A 7,026-nucleotide genomic window follows, 5' to 3' on the forward strand; every position below is an offset into this window, starting at 1 on the left:
ATAATTATATATATATATATATATATATATATATATATATATATAAATTTGGTTTTTTAATTATATATATATATATATATATAATATATATATATATAATATATATATATTATATTATTATTATATATTATATATAATTATATTATATATATTATATATATATAATTATATATGTATAATATAATAATATTATTATTATTAATATTATTAATAATTATATATATATATATATATGTATATATATATATATATATATATATATATATATATATATATATATATATATATATATATATATATATATATATAATAAAAACCAAACAAGTTGACTGTGCGTAATTTTATTGACTGAAGGCATATTACAGTAGACAAACATATTACGCATGCTATACAAAATATACATTCTGATTATTGAGAAAATATGAAAACACACACACATATATATATATATATATACATACACACACACACACACACACACAGAGATGGGGGGAGTCTTCTGAAGGAGAGAAAGAGGGCGCGTAGCTCAGGTTCTGTTGAGCCACAGCTACCATTGGTTGAGTCCCGTGTGAATATGCACAAGGCTGATCACCCTTTCCGCCAGTTCCTTTGCATTCGTGTTAAGTGGCTGCCTTCAGCTTGCTGAGTAACTGGAAAGGGACTGAATGGGAAGGGTTCTTATCCTTAAGAACATAAGAAAGGCCCCGCTGGATCAGACCCAGGCCCATCCAGTCCAGCAGTCTGTTCACACAGTGGCCAACCAGGGTGCGCTCTACCGAGGCGGGGCAAGGACCCGGGGGTCGCCGCGGAGGAGGCTCCGCTCCGGCGCAAGGGCGCGCGGCCGGACAGCCGCTCGCGCTCTCGCCAGCCCGCAGCTTCCGAAAGCCAGGAAAATAAGGGGGAGGGGGCGGAGAGAGAGAGACAGAGTGAATTTATACTATTTCCTTTTTTAAAAAAAATTATTATTATTATTTTTAAATATTTTTTATATTTTTCTTCATTTAATATATCCATAAAAACAATATAATAATAATAATAAAGAGAAAAACAAACAGTATTCTAATTGAACAATCAAATGACTCCCCCCTCTCCCTCTTCCGTCTAAATCAGTGGTGCCCAACCTTTTTTTGACCAGGGACCACTAGGACTTTTTTGTTCGGCGCAGGGACCCCAAGGTTCAAAATAAAAATTCCGAGAATTTGAAAATAAACTTTAATCATAACTGTTAAACATTAAACTTAGAATAATATTTGAATATATATATTTTATAATAGAGAACTTTTAATTGAAAATATTAATTTATTATGGGTTTATAACTTTGTTTCGCGGACCTTAATTTAGTTCTCGTGGACCCCTGGGGGTCCGCCGACCCCTGGTTGGGAACCAGTGGTCTAAATTGTGTAAATCTTTTGCTAACGGGTCTAATCCCAATATTGTTTTAATTTGTCTGGTCTTGTCATAGCCAACATTGTGAAATCAATACCTAATGTAAAAATTAACACAAAATATGAATAAGGGATTAGGTCAATGAGTATCCTTTAAATGGTCTCGTTAAAAAATAATTTTCACAGTACCTTCTCCAAGCCTCCCATTCCCCCCAAAATTGTTCATTATCATTCTGATTTATCAAAGCTGTAAGTTTTGCTATCTCAGTCAACTTCATCATCTTTTTTATCCAGTCTTTTTTATCTGGTATCTCAACTGTCTTCCATTTAGCTGCATATATCAATCGAAAAGCCGTGGTGACATAAATCAAAAAATTTATACTATTTCCCATCCAAGACGAGTGACCCAATGCAGAGTTACACATAAGAACATAAGAAAGGCCCTGCTGGATCAGACCCAGGCCCATCCAGTCCAGCAGTCTGTTCACACAGTGGCCAAACCAGGTGCCACAAATAAGATGACCGCAGCAGCGTTATCCTGCCTGTGTTCCACAGCACCTCATAGAATAGGCATGCTCATAAGAACGTAAGAAAAGCCCTGCTAGATCAGACCAAGGCCCATCAAGTCCAGCAGTCTGTTTACACAGTAGCCAACCAGGGGCCTCTAGGAAGCCCACAAGCAAGACGAGTGCAGCAGCACCATCCTGCCTGTGTTCCACCGCACCCAAAATAATAGGCATGCTCCTCTGATACTAGAGAGAATAGGTATGCAGCATGACTAGTATCCATTCTAACTAACAGCCATGAATGCCCCTCTCCTCCATGAATATGTCCACTCCCCTCTTAAAGCCCTCCAAGCTGGCAGCCATCACCACATCCTGGGGCAGGGAGTTCCACAATTTAACTATGCGTTGTATGAAAAAATACTTCCTTTTATCTGTTTTGAATCTCTCACCCTCCAGCTTTAGCAGATGACCCCGTGTTCTAGTATTATGGGAGAGGAAGAAAAACCTCTCCCTGTCCACTCTCTCCAAACCATGCATAATTTTATAGACCTCTATCATGTCTCCCCTCTATCATGTCTCCCTTCTTTCCCACACGCAGGTGAACATGGGAGCCTTTCACACTACAACGGTGACGTCAGGAAACATCCTTCTAAAAAGACGTCATTACAAAAAGATGTTGCTAAAATGTTAGTTGACGTTGAGTTGACATCAAAGTAGGGTTGCCAACCCCGGGTTCAGAAGTTCCTGGAGATTTGGAAGTGGAGTAGGGGAGAGGAGGGACCTCAGTTAGGGTTGCCAACCATCAGGTGGTAGCTGGAGATCTCATAGAATCATAGAGTTGGAAAGGACCGCCAGGGTCATCTAGTCCAACCCCCTGCACAATGCAGGAAATTTACAACTACCTCCCCACACAAACACCCAGTGACCCCTAATGGTGTTACAACTGATCTCCATGCAAAAAAGATTGGTTCACATGGAGAACATGACTGCTTTGGAGGGTGGACTCTGTGGTATCATACCCCGTTACAGTCCCTCCCCAAATTCCACCCTCCACAGGCCCCACCCCCAAAATCTCCAGGTGTTTCCCAACCCAGAGCTGGCAACCCTAACCTCAGTGGGGTACAATGCCATGGAATCCACTCTCCAAAGCTGCCGTTTTCTCCAAAGGAACTGATCTCTGAAGATCAGTTGTAATTCTATGATATCTCCTGGCTTCACCTGGAGAGGTATGAAAGATAGAATCAACATGAAACATCAGAAATAGCATCCAGCAGATCCTAATCACTGAGTTTTTACCCATGCCACTTCTCTGCCTTAGTACCCTTTGAATTGTTCTGCCTTAATTTTAAGATTTCTCATTTATTTTGCTACCTCTGTTATATAAGACCCAGATCCAAGCTGCTAAATTAGCTTATTGGGTTCAGGTTCAGTTTATTGCATATGGCCAAAGGCTGTTTCAATAGTAAACATTAAAAAAGTATAAATTACTGGATAGAGCAATCCCTTCCACAGCAGCATGAATACACATACATGAAGCTGCCTTACAATGAACCAGACCATGGGTATTGTCTACTCAGACTGGCAGCGGCTGTCCAGGGTCTCAGGTGAAAGTCTTTCACATTGCCTGATCCTTTGAACTGGAGATGCTGGGGATTGAACCTGGGACCTACTACATGCCAAGCAGATGCTCTACCACTGAGCCACACCCCCAACCTGGTTGTACACTTGTTCCCGAATCAATCTCCCATCAGGTTTTTTTGATCAAGCCAGATCCTTCTTGACTTCAGACCCTGGCTCAGGATTTCAGCAGCCATCTGATAGAAAGGAGAAAGCCAGCCGCCACCAACAGATTGGGGGCACTGAGCCCTCCATCCCTGGAGGGCCTCACCCGGTGGTTTCAGGTGGTTTTAGTTAGCATAGGGAGAAGGCTGAACTCTGCAGAACCCCATAAACCAAAGGGTAGAGCAGTAGTTCTTATTTATTTATTCACTTCATTTATACTTTGCCTTTCTCCCCACTTATGTATTTAATTCATTTGTGCCCCACCTTTCTCCCCAATGGGTACCCAAAGCAGCTTAAGTCATTCTCCCCTCCTCCATTTTACCCTAACAACAACCTTGTGAGGTAGGTTAGGCTGAGAGGGTATGACTGGGACAAGGTCCCCCAGCAAGTGTCCGTGGCAGAGTGGGAATTCGAACCTGGACCTTCCTGATATTCATCCGATGCTCTAACCACTACAGCACATTGGCTCTTTGGGGATCCATAGGAGTTCACATCATTCTCCTTGGATGGCTGTCTGAGATCTGCCCACCCTGGAAAGACTGGAGCTTCTCTCGAGTTGTAGCCCCTTGTGCTTCCTTGCCAGACAGTCTAGAAAGATGCCACGGCTGATCGCGCTACCAGCTGCCGAGAGGTCCAAAAGGAAGCCCCAACAGGGATTCACTCCTCTGATCGACCTCCTGCCTCCTTTACACCTATCTTTGAGCCAGGTGCTTTGTGTCCCAAAGCCAGGCTGGGGAAAGGTCCAGATGACCCATCTCCCGTTGAAATATCTGGAGCTAGAGTGGGTACAACCTCTGCCAGTTTGAGATCTATGGGGTTAAATTAGGCACAGAACTTGCAAGGCAGTGGAAGTTAATATATTTCTTTACATCAAAACCCCTCCAATATACAGAACAGTACAAGACTGGTACAATTAAGAACATGGGCGTAATAGAGAAACTTGTGGGGGGTTAAGCAACTGACTTGCTCGATACTACTTTGTGGTGAGCAAAATCCAACTTTTCTGGTCCAGCAAATCCCAGAATTTCGAGATACAGTCCTCGTGAAAGGAGGAACCTAAGTGGACTTCACATCTGCAGCCTGGAAAAGACAGCCCTACCGTGATGAGTTTTCAAGAGGATAAGAGCCCAGACAAAATTGCCAAGCTCCCCAGCAAACATCAGAACAGCCGTGCTGGATCAGACCAGTGAGGGTCCATCTAGTCCAGCATCCCATCTCGTACAGGGGCCAACCAGTTCTTCCGGAGGTCAAACAACAGGGCACAGAGGATGAGGCCTTCCCCTGATGTTGCCTCCTGGCACTGGGAATGGAGGTTCCCTTTAGTTACCATGGCTAGTAGCCACAGATAGACCTCTTCTCCATCAATCTATCCGGTCCCTTTTAAAGCCGTCTACACCTGTGGCCATCACTATATCCTCTGGCAGCGAATTCCATATTGTAATCACTTGCTATAAAGAAATATTTCCTTTTGCCTTCCTGAATCTACTGCCCATCAGCCTCATTGGACGCACTTAAGTTCTGGTATTTTGGGAGAGGGCAAAAAAAATTCTCTTTGTCAACTTGCTCCACCCTGTGCATAATTTTAGAAATCTCTATCATGTCGCCTCTTTTCTAAACTGGAAAGTCCCAGACACTGCGGCCTTTCCTCATAGGGAAGGGGCTCTAGTGCCCGCCCCCCCCCCATTCACCTGGGCTCCCCAGCCTCCATGCTGCTACCCTCCGTTCATGGACGTTCAGCCCTCTGGGGCTGACCCTATTAGTTCCTAGGGGTTGCATGCACAGCCCTGAGAAGCGATCCCTCTTCTCAGGGAAAAAACCTTTTCATCCCTTCCTTTGGACTCTCAGGAGCAATTTTATAGGGCTGACATGAGAGGGTGCCAGAGATCAGTAAATAAACAGTTGCATTTGGTTGTATGAAAATATTTTAAGGGATTAGAATGATCCAAGTGCTGCCGGAAGAGAGCGATCCTCGAGGTCGTGACATGATGTTATGATGATGGAACCATGCCGTATTTTGAGATGTTCAGTCGCACCTGAGTAGCCACAGGGAAAATAAATCTTTCGGCCAAATGAGAAACCTTGAAGGATCTGAGCCAAAGCAGAGGCATAGATTCTGCAGGCACCAAGCTCTGAAGCACCCAGCCCAAATCCTTTGGACTTTATTCCCCTGAAAGTGTGGTGAGCACAGGGAAGCTTCTCCACTAGGATCTGCAAGATCCAGGTTTGAATCCCCACTTGGCCATGGACACTCGCTGGGTGACCTCGGGCCAGTCACACTCTCAGCCCAACCCACCTCACAGGGTTGTTGTGAGGATAGAATGGAAAGGAGAATGAGGTAAGCTGCTTTAGGCCCCCATTGGGGAGAACAGCAGAGTATTAATTAATTAAATACTTCAGATGGTCCTAACAAGGATATCCAACCCCAGCCCCTACCTCAGAGCTCCACATAGCTTGGCTTCATTACAAGTTCAGACCTTGGGCAGGGAACCCACTCCTCTGCAAGGTACTCCAGAAATCAGAAACCATTCTCAGAATGTGCCTGCAGCACAAAGAAAATGATACTTGAATCTTTCATTTAGCCTGTAGCTATTTTTGAATGTATGTTGATTAAACACTTCTCAGTTTGTAAGTTCTTCCAAAGTTATCTGTCGTCACAACAGCTCTGCAGTGTAGCGAAGGCTGTGAGATATGCCTTGACCAAGGTCCTGGAGAGAGTGCCACGGCTAGGCCAGCAACACGGCCTGGATCCCACAAAACGAGGGTTCGAGCCGATATCCCTGTTGCCCAGGACCTGAAGTGACCTAAGGAGGATTTGGACTTGGGCCTCCAAGAGCCAATATGGAAAGGCTTTGCAGGGAACACTCCCTCTCCAATATTAGGGTCCCAGCCTTCCACCCCACTTCTCAACACTCCTTGAGGAGCCGTGGCTCTGTGGTACAGCATCTGCTTGGCATACAGAACGTCCCAGGTTCAATCCCTGGCAGCGTCTCTAGCTAAAAGCATCAGGTGGTAGGTGATGTGGAAAACCTTTGCCTGAGACCATAGAGAGCCTCTGCCAGTCTGAATAGAGGATGACTTTGATGGACCGGTGGTCTGATTCTGTAAAAGGCAGCTTCATGTGTTCAGGAGTCACCTGAAAGACAAAGAGATTTATTCAGTTCACCTGGGGAAAAATGGCTGCTGTGGAATGAGGCATAGCTGGAAGCTTGAACCCCAAAGGCCTCCTTTTGTAGCAGGTCCTGGTCTCCTCTGGTTGGCAGCAAGGCCTTCAGTCTTGCAATCAGAAATTCCCCTGGCTGGGCCGGCAACCTGAGAATCACTTGGGGAATACGTGTGCCGCTACCATACAGTCC

This window comes from Euleptes europaea, chromosome 9, assembly GCF_029931775.1.
Source record: "Euleptes europaea isolate rEulEur1 chromosome 9, rEulEur1.hap1, whole genome shotgun sequence".
Taxonomy (NCBI): Eukaryota; Metazoa; Chordata; class Lepidosauria; order Squamata; family Sphaerodactylidae; genus Euleptes; species Euleptes europaea.